Source organism: Alosa pseudoharengus, unplaced genomic scaffold (assembly GCF_046254945.1).
Source record: "Alosa pseudoharengus isolate Yale_2024_CS ecotype anadromous, Long Island Sound unplaced genomic scaffold, YU_APseudo_1.1 YU_APseudo_1.1_scf_7, whole genome shotgun sequence".
NCBI classification, from domain to species: Eukaryota; Metazoa; Chordata; class Actinopteri; order Clupeiformes; family Clupeidae; genus Alosa; species Alosa pseudoharengus.
Window position 1 is genome coordinate 1 of NW_027468859.1, and position 12,500 is coordinate 12,500.

Sequence of the window (12,500 nt, forward strand, 5' to 3'; positions counted from 1 at the left end):
GCTTACCCCCCCATCCATCCTTCCACTCTCCACTTCCATTGACTTACAGCAGGTCACATTTACCATCCACACACCTGACCTGACAGATACACTCTCAGATACTGATGACAATCAACACCCACCCAACACCACCACACACACCACTCAGAACTCACAACACCACACCTCAAATCCCCCCACTACTCCCACACCCACAGACACTTTCCCCATTGACACCCCAAATCCCCTCACTAACCCTAACCCTACACCCACAAACACCCATCCTACGGACACTCTCCCGGTCCCCCCTCCCACCACAGCCCCACTAGTTCCCCCTAGCCTCTCACCCACCCTTACTCCACCCAAAAAGAGACCCACCATACAGGTTACAGCCCTAGTCACTCACACTCATAACAGTCAGCCCACAATCACCCAACACCCTAACACGGCCACCACCAACACCACCCAGGCTAACCACCTCATAACACATTTGATTCCACAGGAGATAACCCCATGTCTCTCTCCACCAGGTTCCACCCAAGTGGGAGTGGCGGACCCAGGACAGTCCAAGCCATCAAGGGTGATGATGAGCAAGGGAAACAAAAAAGCTAACCAGCTTATAAAACCCAACGCTGAGCCCTCCACCTCCACAGGTGTGGAACTGTCTGGGGCTCCCACTCCCACCCCCTCCCACTTACCTCTACACAAACCCCCACCTACACCACACTCTACACAACCCTTGTCCCCTAGGCCCCCTCCTCTTCTTCGGACTCCTACAGTCCCACTTCTCTCTCTCCCCCTCTTCTCTCATACCTATCACAAATGGTCCAACAATAGACTCCAAGAGTGGCACATCAGACCTAACAAACTCATACTCTTCATAGGTGATTCCAATCTGGCCCGTATTCCCCCTCATCCATATCCCAACATACAGATAGACAGTTACCCAGGTGCCACAGCCAACCACATGATCCGGTTACTCGAAAAAACGTCCCCACAAGAAGCCGTTGAGCTGGTAGTCCTGTCGGTGGGTACCAACAACAGAGAGCACAATGCCAAGGCCACCACCAATAAACAACTTCACAGAATGTACAAGCTGGCCACCAAAGTTTTCCCCAACGCAAACATTTATGTCCCTGTCATCAACTTTTCCCCTTCTATCCACCCACACTACAAGTTTAACCTCACTGAGATCAACCGCTACATCACCACCCACCTCCCCTACCTCCAACCACTTCCAGCAGATCAATTTTCTACCACACTTGATCACATCCACTGGACCCCAGAAGTAGGCTCCAAAATCCTCCACTCATGGTGTTCACAGCTAAATTTAACATTCCACAGACCCTAAATCAGGACACACCCTCACACACTCTGAATCACACTTCACCTCACACTGGCTCACTCATCCTCAACTTGTCCAAGTCCCTTATTCTCTCCCCTGCACAAACTTCACTTTTAGAAAAAGGTCTTTCTTTTATTCCCACACCCACCAGCCAGGACCGGGAGGGACTGCGAAGGGATGTCCATGGTTATCACAGACGCTTGAAATTACAGGACCATTTTAAACACAAACCCCACCGTGAGCCTGTCCCATTCACTCTCCCCTCCACCTGGGAACCTGCGTCTTCCCAGGTGGATGGGAGACTACGTACCCTCATCAGGCAAGACCTCCATTCCCTGTCCACCTATCTCTCCCGCCCTTTTGACTCCAGCCGCCCCAACATCTCCTCAGCAGAAAAAAGAGCAATTCTCCAACTTTGCCACAATCCAAACATCATCATTAAACCAGCCGACAAGGGTTCCAAAATAGTCATCCTAGACACTCACCAATACCTCCTAGAAGCCAACAGGCAACTGTCTAACCCACTCCACTACAAACCCATCACTCAATCCCTTCAACCCAAAGCACAAGAAAAAGTTCGTAATCTGGTCCTCTCATTATATACCAATCATTCTATAACCAAAAAACAATTTGATTTTCTCATCGGACCAGACCAACCCAGACCCCGCGCCTTTTACCTTCTCCCCAAAATCCACAAGTCACCTGACACATGGACAGTTCCCTTTGCAGTCCCTCCTGGTAGACCTATAGTTTCAGATTGTAGCTCCACCACATATAACATTTCTTTTTTCATAGATCACTTTCTTAATCCCCTCTCCACTAAACATCCCACATACATACAAGACACATATGATTTCATACATAAAATCCGGCCCATGGCAGTTCCCAACCACACTTACCTGTTCACCATTGATGTTGACAGTCTTTACACAAACATAGACACCATCTCAGGCCTTCAAGCAGTACAGCACAAGTTTGATCAATTTTCAGATCCCACACGCCCAGACAATACTCTACTTCAACTCTTGGAAATCTGCCTAACCCATAACGACTTCGAATTTGACGATAAACTTTTTTTACAAATCCATGGAACTGCCATGGGCCAGAGATTCGCCCCCGCATATGCCAACATTTTTATGAGCGAGTGGGAGCAAGAAGCCTTAGCCAAATGTCCCCTGAAACCCCTCTTTTTCTATCGCTTCCTGGATGATATCATCGGCGCCTGGACTCATACACTAGACCAATTCACTGACTTTATGAACATACTCAACACACACCACACTACAATTAAACTGAAATCCACAATCGACCCTCACTCTGTTAACTTCCTGGACACCACAGTTTTTCTTACACCATCCACTTCAACACATAGCTCCCTCAGTACTAAAATCTTCTTCAAACCCACTGATACGCACGCACTTTTGCACAAATCCAGCTACCACCCCAAACACACTTTCCGAGGCATCATTAAATCACAAATCATTCGTTTCCACCGTATCTGCACTTTTCCCACAGACCTCCAGGAAGCGATAGAAATTCTTTTTAGAGCCCTCCGCCCCCGTGGTTATTCCAAAAGATTCCTTAGGAAAATCAAAACAGACACCCTGACGCTTCTTGCTCCCACTCGCTCTGACACCAATTCCCCTCCCACCACAAGGGCCCCCCCCAACCCCACTACTGACCCCAACCCCACTCCCACACCTTTCATTCCACTAGTCACTACCTTTTCACAACCCACCACACAATTGCACCACACTCTCAAACAACACTTCACCCACTTTCAGTCCTCTTACACTCACTTCCAACATCACAGACACATCTCAGCCTTCCGTAAAAACAAAAACCTTCAAGACCTCATTATTACATCACGTTTCTCCAGGAAGCCCCCACTCAAGCCATCACCACAGGACTCCTTTTTCAAACCACAACACTTTATCACCAACCTTCACTCACACTCTTCTGCCCCTAACACACCCCTCTCACTAGACACCACCAATGCTGTCTACATCATCACATGCAATAAATGTCACTTACAGTACATAGGAGAAACAGGTCACTCAATCAAAACCAGACTCAAACAGCACTTATATACTATTGCTAGGAATTCACGCACCACCCACATAGTCACACATTTCCAGCAACACAGCACTGCACACCTTGGCATTTGTGGTCTCGAGAGCAACCCCGGCTGGACCCGAGCACAGAGGCAACGAGCAGAACGGAGCTGGATCAATAAACTTCACACTTTTTTCCCCCTTGGTCTCAATTAATCCACTCCTCTGTTTCATTCTGTTTCTCAATAAAGCTACATTTTTCTTTCTCCCCCCCTTCTTTTTCCCAGGTCCTGTCTTAATTTAAAAAAACATTTCTATTATTATGTTATTAATCCTTTATTACCTTGTTATTACTCCTTCCTTCCCCCTGCCCCCTATTTCTTCCCCTTTAGTCTCTTAGTTCCCCACTTCACTTGTTCTATTCCCCCTAGACTACCCAGGACCTTTACCTTTTATTCTTTTTCACCTTTTTTTTACACAACTTAGATGTGTTTTACCATTTCCTTTTGCAGTGTCGTGTTTATTTTCAAAGGTTGTTTCCATGAATTTTACACTTTTGATTTTTAGCACGTTATAGCACTTTCCTGGTTTTAGTCTTATCCCTTACCCTCAACCCCAATTCTTGCACTTACCTTTTCTTTTAGCCCCAGTCCCTAGCATTACCCCAACCCAGCTGCTGGGCCTAACTCCAAACCCCCACCCCTTAACTTAACCTCCAGCCACTTGGCTAAATTCCAACCCCATTTCCCTAGACCTTTCTCAGTTCCCACCCCTATCCCTTAGCCTAACCCCAACCCCTATACCTAAACCCAACCCCTAAGCCTAACCCCAACCCCCACCCTAAGGCTAACACCAGTACCTACAACTAACCCTAACCCCAACCCCTCAGCCTAACCCCCAACCCACAGGCTAACTCCAACCCCAAGGGCCAACTCTAGCCCCCCACCCCTTATTCTAATCAGCCCCTTGGCCTAAACCCAACCCCTCATCCTAACCCTTTATTTTTTAATTATTTATTTAATTAATTTTCTTTTTTCCCTTTCTTTTCTCCCCCATTTCTAATTTACATAATTTCTTCATTAAATACTTCTTTATATATATATATATTATTTTATTTATAGACAGTTGCCTTTTTCCCCTCCTTGTTGGTGTGTTTGGATCCAATCGGCCAGTGCACTTACAGTCATCCACTCCACCAAAGATCATGTTCCCCTAACCTAACCCAGCCAGTGCCATTGGATCCATCACACCTCCATTCTTTTCCCATATAAACCCTTTTTACATACCGTAGCTCCAGCTGGGGCTGCTCTCCTCCCACCGACAGGTTGGTCCTCCTCTGGCCCGGCCACACCCGGGTCTTGAACCCAGCACATCAGACTCCCAGCCCACTGCCCTAACCACTCTCCCATGGGGGCACTGGCTAATGCAATTTTATTTTTGTTTCTTCTCTTTTTCTTTACTTCCTCAAAAATGCAAACATTTGGAGTGACCCTACTGGGATTTGAACCTGCCACCCTCCAACCAAGGGGCAGACACTCTCCCCCTACCCTACTGAGTCTCTTCTATTCTTTGATTTTAAACCCTTTTATTTTCTGTTTTAGACTTTCTACTACTAGAAAGATTAGCTTCTTTTGAGAAAAACTCATCCGTGCCTCTCCCTGGCGGGACTCGAACCTGCGACTCTTAGGTCCGGGAGCGGGTCCCCTACCACTAGGCCAGGGAATGTCCCCTTTACTCTGTTTTACCCTCCCCATATAGTCAAACATACCTTAACACCTTTCACTTAAATATTTCACTTTTAGGTCCTCTCTTTGATCTTCTAACCCTATTTTCACCTTTTACTACTTTTACTTATTTTATTTATTTAAAATTTATTTTATAAATGCTATTTGCACAGTTGGTCAGACGGGCCTCGAACCGGTGCCCTGCTCCCTTCCAGTCTGACCTCTTAGCCACTACACCACTGAGGACCTCTTAAGTAGAGCCTTTACACTCTACCTCAACTTCACTTTTTCCACTTAGAACTACAATTCCCATCCACCTTAGCTTCCCTCCATTTGCAGATCAATTTCAAATGCCCCAATCACAGACACCCACATACTCTCAATTAGATTGACTCACACCACATCCAACCAACACTCTTCTTCCCAGAAACAAACCCCTTCCCCTTCCTAACTCCCCCCCTCATTTCTAACTGAAATACCAAACACACCAGCACTAGGCACTTTCTCCTCTGATGCAGGATTAGTTTATCCGAAACGTCAGGAGTTTTTACAAGGAGCAACACGGTATCTATGCTTTTAACCTTACTAGTTAATCAAATTGCTTTTAAATTGTTTTGAAATAAAGATTGGCTTTTAAATTTTAAACAAACATTGTAAGAGGACCACCCTATCCACCTGCCTGACCACATGGATTAGCATGCTAGCACACTTTCTGGACTGCCTACTTTACAAACTTGCTGTCAAGACTGTGTTCTCTTACATGAATGTTGGACTACAACCTCACTCTTCTGGAGGTAACCCGAGCAAATAACCATCTGGAAACACTACCCTGTGGATCATTACACCAAGCTCAAATACAAGCATGAGGTATGCATACCTAGGTCTACGCTAAAGGTAAGGGCTTTCATTCTTATCAGTGTTTGTTTTAGTAATGTTTATTATCTGTAAGGTTGGCTTTTACCGTTTTGCTTCTTTCTAGCCAGCTGCCCCCATCCCTTTCCTTTCCTCGCCCTAACATATTGGCACACAACACATTTTTTTGTTTCTCTTCCTTCTCCTTTACTACATCCACTACACATACATTCACACTCACTCACCCACTACATTACATACACAACATGTCTTCATTCAACAGACCCTACACACGCCTTCTCACACAACCTCCAGATCCCCTCACCCGACAACAATCCAAACACTACTTCAAACTCATTCAAATCACTCACCACCAACACATAATTTCACATGCACTCCAGACAGGCCTCTTCCCCACAGGCATGTCCAGACAAGTAGCCAAACTCACACAATTCATTAAACCAGCACTACCCACTCAACATACACGTTCACTGCTCAACCAGAACACATCAGATTGGATGCAACACAACATGGACATTCTTCTTGAACACTACAACACACAACTTACACTACTGACTTCCACCCCCTCCCCATTCAACACACTGGCATTTCAGATTGCCAGTGGCTGGGCCAGAAAGAGGTACCATACTCGCCTGTCACCGACTATCCTACAGACAGTTCAACGGCTTCTTAACCCTCAGTCTTCCCCCCACACAACACCAACACACACCACCCCCCCTCCCCATACTACCCCTGTTCCTAGGGACCCCCCCACACTCACTCACTCTTCTGACCCCTCTTACCTCACTGAATTCCCTCCTCTTCCTGCACCCACTAGGGCCCCTACTCCCCCTCCTAAACAGGACTTGGGAGTTGCACCACATCCCACACTTGCGCTTACCCCCCCATCCATCCTTCCACTCTCCACTTCCATTGACTTACAGCAGGTCACATTTACCATCCACACACCTGACCTGACAGATACACTCTCAGATACTGATGACAATCAACACCCACCCAACACCACCACACACACCACTCAGAACTCACAACACCACACCTCAAATCCCCCCACTACTCCCACACCCACAGACACTTTCCCCATTGACACCCCAAATCCCCTCACTAACCCTAACCCTACACCCACAAACACCCATCCTACGGACACTCTCCCGGTCCCCCCTCCCACCACAGCCCCACTAGTTCCCCCTAGCCTCTCACCCACCCTTACTCCACCCAAAAAGAGACCCACCATACAGGTTACAGCCCTAGTCACTCACACTCATAACAGTCAGCCCACAATCACCCAACACCCTAACACGGCCACCACCAACACCACCCAGGCTAACCACCTCATAACACATTTGATTCCACAGGAGATAACCCCATGTCTCTCTCCACCAGGTTCCACCCAAGTGGGAGTGGCGGACCCAGGACAGTCCAAGCCATCAAGGGTGATGATGAGCAAGGGAAACAAAAAAGCTAACCAGCTTATAAAACCCAACGCTGAGCCCTCCACCTCCACAGGTGTGGAACTGTCTGGGGCTCCCACTCCCACCCCCTCCCACTTACCTCTACACAAACCCCCACCTACACCACACTCTACACAACCCTTGTCCCCTAGGCCCCCTCCTCTTCTTCGGACTCCTACAGTCCCACTTCTCTCTCTCCCCCTCTTCTCTCATACCTATCACAAATGGTCCAACAATAGACTCCAAGAGTGGCACATCAGACCTAACAAACTCATACTCTTCATAGGTGATTCCAATCTGGCCCGTATTCCCCCTCATCCATATCCCAACATACAGATAGACAGTTACCCAGGTGCCACAGCCAACCACATGATCCGGTTACTCGAAAAAACGTCCCCACAAGAAGCCGTTGAGCTGGTAGTCCTGTCGGTGGGTACCAACAACAGAGAGCACAATGCCAAGGCCACCACCAATAAACAACTTCACAGAATGTACAAGCTGGCCACCAAAGTTTTCCCCAACGCAAACATTTATGTCCCTGTCATCAACTTTTCCCCTTCTATCCACCCACACTACAAGTTTAACCTCACTGAGATCAACCGCTACATCACCACCCACCTCCCCTACCTCCAACCACTTCCAGCAGATCAATTTTCTACCACACTTGATCACATCCACTGGACCCCAGAAGTAGGCTCCAAAATCCTCCACTCATGGTGTTCACAGCTAAATTTAACATTCCACAGACCCTAAATCAGGACACACCCTCACACACTCTGAATCACACTTCACCTCACACTGGCTCACTCATCCTCAACTTGTCCAAGTCCCTTATTCTCTCCCCTGCACAAACTTCACTTTTAGAAAAAGGTCTTTCTTTTATTCCCACACCCACCAGCCAGGACCGGGAGGGACTGCGAAGGGATGTCCATGGTTATCACAGACGCTTGAAATTACAGGACCATTTTAAACACAAACCCCACCGTGAGCCTGTCCCATTCACTCTCCCCTCCACCTGGGAACCTGCGTCTTCCCAGGTGGATGGGAGACTACGTACCCTCATCAGGCAAGACCTCCATTCCCTGTCCACCTATCTCTCCCGCCCTTTTGACTCCAGCCGCCCCAACATCTCCTCAGCAGAAAAAAGAGCAATTCTCCAACTTTGCCACAATCCAAACATCATCATTAAACCAGCCGACAAGGGTTCCAAAATAGTCATCCTAGACACTCACCAATACCTCCTAGAAGCCAACAGGCAACTGTCTAACCCACTCCACTACAAACCCATCACTCAATCCCTTCAACCCAAAGCACAAGAAAAAGTTCGTAATCTGGTCCTCTCATTATATACCAATCATTCTATAACCAAAAAACAATTTGATTTTCTCATCGGACCAGACCAACCCAGACCCCGCGCCTTTTACCTTCTCCCCAAAATCCACAAGTCACCTGACACATGGACAGTTCCCTTTGCAGTCCCTCCTGGTAGACCTATAGTTTCAGATTGTAGCTCCACCACATATAACATTTCTTTTTTCATAGATCACTTTCTTAATCCCCTCTCCACTAAACATCCCACATACATACAAGACACATATGATTTCATACATAAAATCCGGCCCATGGCAGTTCCCAACCACACTTACCTGTTCACCATTGATGTTGACAGTCTTTACACAAACATAGACACCATCTCAGGCCTTCAAGCAGTACAGCACAAGTTTGATCAATTTTCAGATCCCACACGCCCAGACAATACTCTACTTCAACTCTTGGAAATCTGCCTAACCCATAACGACTTCGAATTTGACGATAAACTTTTTTTACAAATCCATGGAACTGCCATGGGCCAGAGATTCGCCCCCGCATATGCCAACATTTTTATGAGCGAGTGGGAGCAAGAAGCCTTAGCCAAATGTCCCCTGAAACCCCTCTTTTTCTATCGCTTCCTGGATGATATCATCGGCGCCTGGACTCATACACTAGACCAATTCACTGACTTTATGAACATACTCAACACACACCACACTACAATTAAACTGAAATCCACAATCGACCCTCACTCTGTTAACTTCCTGGACACCACAGTTTTTCTTACACCATCCACTTCAACACATAGCTCCCTCAGTACTAAAATCTTCTTCAAACCCACTGATACGCACGCACTTTTGCACAAATCCAGCTACCACCCCAAACACACTTTCCGAGGCATCATTAAATCACAAATCATTCGTTTCCACCGTATCTGCACTTTTCCCACAGACCTCCAGGAAGCGATAGAAATTCTTTTTAGAGCCCTCCGCCCCCGTGGTTATTCCAAAAGATTCCTTAGGAAAATCAAAACAGACACCCTGACGCTTCTTGCTCCCACTCGCTCTGACACCAATTCCCCTCCCACCACAAGGGCCCCCCCCAACCCCACTACTGACCCCAACCCCACTCCCACACCTTTCATTCCACTAGTCACTACCTTTTCACAACCCACCACACAATTGCACCACACTCTCAAACAACACTTCACCCACTTTCAGTCCTCTTACACTCACTTCCAACATCACAGACACATCTCAGCCTTCCGTAAAAACAAAAACCTTCAAGACCTCATTATTACATCACGTTTCTCCAGGAAGCCCCCACTCAAGCCATCACCACAGGACTCCTTTTTCAAACCACAACACTTTATCACCAACCTTCACTCACACTCTTCTGCCCCTAACACACCCCTCTCACTAGACACCACCAATGCTGTCTACATCATCACATGCAATAAATGTCACTTACAGTACATAGGAGAAACAGGTCACTCAATCAAAACCAGACTCAAACAGCACTTATATACTATTGCTAGGAATTCACGCACCACCCACATAGTCACACATTTCCAGCAACACAGCACTGCACACCTTGGCATTTGTGGTCTCGAGAGCAACCCCGGCTGGACCCGAGCACAGAGGCAACGAGCAGAACGGAGCTGGATCAATAAACTTCACACTTTTTTCCCCCTTGGTCTCAATTAATCCACTCCTCTGTTTCATTCTGTTTCTCAATAAAGCTACATTTTTCTTTCTCCCCCCCTTCTTTTTCCCAGGTCCTGTCTTAATTTAAAAAAACATTTCTATTATTATGTTATTAATCCTTTATTACCTTGTTATTACTCCTTCCTTCCCCCTGCCCCCTATTTCTTCCCCTTTAGTCTCTTAGTTCCCCACTTCACTTGTTCTATTCCCCCTAGACTACCCAGGACCTTTACCTTTTATTCTTTTTCACCTTTTTTTTACACAACTTAGATGTGTTTTACCATTTCCTTTTGCAGTGTCGTGTTTATTTTCAAAGGTTGTTTCCATGAATTTTACACTTTTGATTTTTAGCACGTTATAGCACTTTCCTGGTTTTAGTCTTATCCCTTACCCTCAACCCCAATTCTTGCACTTACCTTTTCTTTTAGCCCCAGTCCCTAGCATTACCCCAACCCAGCTGCTGGGCCTAACTCCAAACCCCCACCCCTTAACTTAACCTCCAGCCACTTGGCTAAATTCCAACCCCATTTCCCTAGACCTTTCTCAGTTCCCACCCCTATCCCTTAGCCTAACCCCAACCCCTATACCTAAACCCAACCCCTAAGCCTAACCCCAACCCCCACCCTAAGGCTAACACCAGTACCTACAACTAACCCTAACCCCAACCCCTCAGCCTAACCCCCAACCCACAGGCTAACTCCAACCCCAAGGGCCAACTCTAGCCCCCCACCCCTTATTCTAATCAGCCCCTTGGCCTAAACCCAACCCCTCATCCTAACCCTTTATTTTTTAATTATTTATTTAATTAATTTTCTTTTTTCCCTTTCTTTTCTCCCCCATTTCTAATTTACATAATTTCTTCATTAAATACTTCTTTATATATATATATATTATTTTATTTATAGACAGTTGCCTTTTTCCCCTCCTTGTTGGTGTGTTTGGATCCAATCGGCCAGTGCACTTACAGTCATCCACTCCACCAAAGATCATGTTCCCCTAACCTAACCCTAACCCTAACCCTAACCCTAACGGCCAGTGCACTTACAGTCATCCACTCCACCAAAGATCATGTTCCCCTAACCTAACCCAGTCCCCATTCCTAACCTTAACCCAGTCCCCATTCCTAACCTCCCTCATTTCCAACTCCTAACCCCTTCCCCAGCCCCCATCCCAAACCCTTAATTTCTCTCAGCCCCAATCCCACAGTCACATTTATTACACATTTATTACATAATTTATTTTACACTTATTACACATTTATTACACATTTTATTTCACACTTATTACACAGTTATTACACATCACATGGTATCACCTTAGTTTTCTTACACCTTTATTATTATTATTATTTTTTCTGCCCCCTTTATCACACACAACTACCCTTTAGCACAAGACAGGTTTGCCCTCACACTCAGCACTGGTCTGCTCCGACCCAATTGGCCCGTGCACTCTAGGCGACTCTGCCCCCCTAAAAATCCATTTCCCCTCACCTAACCCTAAGCGATTACTCAACCACTCGGACACGTTCCTCAACCGCTCTGCCTGCACGCGGGTGTGTGGATGGAAAAGCAAAACGCTTACAGCACCTGGTATTCCCAGGCGGTCTCCCATCCAAGTACTAACCAGGCCCGACGCTGCTTAACTTCCAGAGATCAGATGAGAGCGGGCGTGCTCAGCGTGGTATGGCCGTAAGCGATTACTCAACCACTCGGACACGTTCCTCAACCGATCTGCCTGCACGCGGGTGTGTGGATGGAAAAGGAAAACGCTTACAGCACCTGGTATTCCCAGGCGGTCTCCCATCCAAGTACTAACCAGGCCCGACGCTGCTTAGCTTCCGAGATCAGACGAGAGCGGGCGTGCTCAGCGTGGTATGGCCGTAAGCTTATTACTCAACCACTCGGACGCGTTCATCAACCGCTTTTCCTGCAACAGTCTAGTGTGGATGGAAAAGCAAAACGCTTACAGCACCTGGTATTCCCAGGCGGTCTCCCATTCAAGTACTAACCAGGCCCGACGCTGCTTAGCTTCCGAGGTCAGACGAGCGCGGGCGTGCT

General features: G+C 47.0%; 3 non-coding genes across 3 annotated transcripts in view; all 3 read right to left on the reverse strand.

The window, feature by feature from the left end:
• Positions 1-12,017: 12,017 nt before the first annotated feature.
• LOC143110698 (5S ribosomal RNA) lies at positions 12,018-12,137 on the reverse strand. Its single transcript, XR_012984351.1, has one exon. It is a non-coding gene; the product is annotated as a 5S ribosomal RNA (ribosomal RNA).
• Positions 12,138-12,209: 72 nt separating this feature from the next.
• Positions 12,210-12,328, reverse strand: LOC143110787 (5S ribosomal RNA). Its single transcript, XR_012984431.1, has one exon. It is a non-coding gene; the product is annotated as a 5S ribosomal RNA (ribosomal RNA).
• A 74-nt stretch (positions 12,329-12,402) lies between these two features.
• Positions 12,403-12,500, reverse strand: part of LOC143110748 (5S ribosomal RNA) — a 119-nt gene continuing 21 nt past the window's right edge. Inside the window, exon 1 of the ribosomal RNA XR_012984396.1 lies at positions 12,403-12,500. This exon is cut by the window's right edge and continues 21 nt beyond it. This is a non-coding gene — a ribosomal RNA (5S ribosomal RNA).